This window comes from Colletes latitarsis, unplaced genomic scaffold (genome assembly GCF_051014445.1).
Source record: "Colletes latitarsis isolate SP2378_abdomen unplaced genomic scaffold, iyColLati1 scaffold0075, whole genome shotgun sequence".
NCBI lineage: Eukaryota > Metazoa > Arthropoda > Insecta > Hymenoptera > Colletidae > Colletes > Colletes latitarsis.
Genome location: NW_027488425.1, coordinates 42,501 through 45,484, shown reverse-complemented (window position 1 = coordinate 45,484; position 2,984 = coordinate 42,501). Strand labels below are relative to the sequence as shown.

General features: G+C 44.1%; 1 non-coding gene across 1 annotated transcript in view; it reads left to right on the top strand.

Annotated features, from left to right (window-relative positions):
• Positions 1-2,483: 2,483 nt before the first annotated feature.
• The window catches only part of LOC143351123 (small subunit ribosomal RNA), a 1,933-nt gene continuing 1,432 nt past the window's right edge, over positions 2,484-2,984 (top strand). Inside the window, exon 1 of the ribosomal RNA XR_013081496.1 lies at positions 2,484-2,984. This exon is cut by the window's right edge and continues 1,432 nt beyond it. This is a non-coding gene — a ribosomal RNA (small subunit ribosomal RNA).

Here is a 2,984-nt window from a genome sequence, read left to right as displayed (position 1 = left end):
TTACCGTTGGCTACCTGGCAGATGGTTTGTTTTTTTTTTATCTCGAATTTTGAGAGCTTTTTTAACTTTTTTCTCAAAAACGAGCACGTGAACGCCAATTTTGGTCTATACGATTCTTATGCAGTTTTAGATTCTCTACACGGTCCACTGATCGTTTTATTTTTTTGTCGAGTTTTGAGAATTTTTTTTTTTTTTTCTCGAAAACTAGCTCGACGACCTGCACTTTTGACGACGCCATCGTGTTCCCCGGATTTTTTCCTGCAAGATAGCGTGTCTATTTTTTGTCCTACGACGATTTTTGACGCCGGAGCGGTGTTTCGGAGCAGAGCGGACTTAGAAACTTTCGCGCGTCGACCGCCGGAGCGATCGCTCCAGGCTGTTTTTCGTCAATAACTCGAAAACGAGCACGGTAACGCTCATTTTCGCCCGTACGATACTTGTACCGTTTACCGTTGGCTACCTGGTAGATGGTTTTTTTTTTTTTTATCTCGAAGTTTGAGAGCTTTTTTAATTTTTTCCACAAAAACGAGCACGTGAACGCCAATTTTCGTCTATACGATTCTTATGCAGTTTTATATTCTCTACACGGTCCACTGATCGTTTTATTTTTTTGTCGAATTTTGAGAATTTTTTTTTTTTTTTCTCGAAAACGAGCTCGACGACCTGCACTTTTGACGACGCCATCGTGTTCCCCGGATTTTTTCCTGCAAGATAGCGTGTCGATTTTTTGTCCTAGCTCAATTATTAAGGAAGTTACGGTTTCTTGATTTTTCGGTATGTTCGAACTGGTCTTTTAGGCGGGCGCTCGGTCGCGCGGTGCTTTCGCATCGACCGACGTACCGATCGGCGGCGACGGTTTTTCGTCTATATCTCGAAAACTAGTACGCTAACACATATTTTGACCTATATGATATTTGTTCAGTGTAATTTTTTCTATCTGGTAGGCTGGTTTTTTTTTTTTTATCTCGAATTTTTTGAACGTTTTTGTTTTTTTCTCGAAAACTAGCGCGACGACCGATATTTTTAACTACGGTTTTGAATTCGTCTAATTTTTGCCTACAAGATAGCGTGTCGAGTTTTTGTTCTGCGACGATTTTGACCATTTTTTCATTTTTTTCTCGAAAACGAGCACGGCAATCTATATTTTTAACGACGGCATCGTGTTCCCCTGCTTTTTTCCTACAAGATAGCGTTTTTTTTTTTTGCCCTAGCTCAATTATTAAGGAAATTACAGGTGTTGGTTTTCGCTCTAAGTTATAACAGGCCGTTCGGGCGGGCGGTTGGGTCGCGCGGTTCCCCCCATAAGCGGCCGTGCGTAAGCCCGTGCGTCGCCGGCGTTCCGGCGGGCGCCTCGGTACCTATAAGAGAAGCGACGGTCCGGTCGAGTCGGTCGGGGCAGCGTCGAGCGTACGGCTATTCTTCGACCTCGGTTGAGAAGCAGTCGTCGCTCCTCGGGATTTCATCCTGACTGTTCTGTATCGTGCTCGTTCCAGACTTTCTCCACACTGCATTGCCACGAGTCGGTGTCTTTGACCGAATGGCTCTTGAAGTGGTATAAGCGTCTCGAGTGACGTTGGTGACTTGTATACGTTTAAAATATGTATACTCGTACTATCCGAGCATCAACTCTTCAGTCCGAGCGATTGAAAATTTTGTGAAAACCATAAACTGGCACTACACTCTACGGAGCGTAGCTTAAAAGGCAAAAATTGTATGGAACTACGGTTCGTACTCTGGAAAGTGAGCAAAGAATGAAATACAGGTGTCTGACCTCGACATAACAGTACGGCGCCGAATACGTGCTTTCTCGACCAGCACATACGCGCTTTCTCGTTTTTGTCCAGCATGAATGCTTAGTCTTCGGGCCTGGCAATACGTGCTTCCACGATCGATGCCCAGCGTGAATAAGTGCCCGAGATGTTCAGCATGAGCGCAGCTCTACGTACTTTGTCGTTGTGGGATACCATTATACAATAATGTTCTGTTGTGAAGTAAAATACGAAACGAGAGAGTTTGGTGGTGACTCTGTCGAGAAAAAGCAAATATAAACGAGAGAGTTGGTGGTTTCTCTGTCGAGAAAAAGCAAATATAAACGAGAGAGAGTTGGTGGTGACTCTGTCGAGAAAAAGCAAATATAAGAGAGTTAGTTGGTGGTGGCTCTGTCGAGAAAAAGCAAATATAAGAGAGTTAGTTGGTGGTCGCTCTCTCGAAAAATGAAATTAAATTAAATAAACGAGAGTTTGGGGAGCTCTCGGAAAAGTGAAAGAAACTAAACGAAGGAGAGGGTTTTTGGTGGTACCCTCTCTATACATATATAATATTATAACACAAGAGAGGAAGAGGTGGCTCTCAAGTCTTTCGAACGAAAGACTAAAATTTGATGTTGAAAGAAGGAGTTTTTTATGTGTCGTCGTCCGTTCTCCTTCAGAGTCGGCGACGAAGAATAAAATTGAGAGAATATTACAAAAGAACTTTACTCAAGTTCCCTGGTTGATCCTGCCAGTAGTCATATGCTTGTCTCAAAGATTAAGCCATGCATGTCTCAGTACACGCCGTATTAAGGTGAAACCGCGAATGGCTCATTAAATCAGTTATGGTTCCTTTGATCGTACCCACATTTACTTGGATAACTGTGGTAATTCTAGAGCTAATACATGCAAAACAGAGTTCGTCCCAGTGATGGGAGGAACGCTTTTATTAGATCAAAACCAATCGGTGGTCTGGACGGGCATTATTGTCCGTTCGTTCATCGTTTGCTTTGGTGACTCTGAATAACTTTGTGCTGATCGCACGGTCTTCCAGTACCGGCGACGCATCTTTCAAATGTCTGCCTTATCAACTGTCGATGGTAGGTTCTGCGCCTACCATGGTTGTAACGGGTAACGGGGAATCAGGGTTCGATTCCGGAGAGGGAGCCTGAGAAACGGCTACCACATCCAAGGAAGGCAGCAGGCGCGCAAATTACCCACTCCCGGCACGGGGAG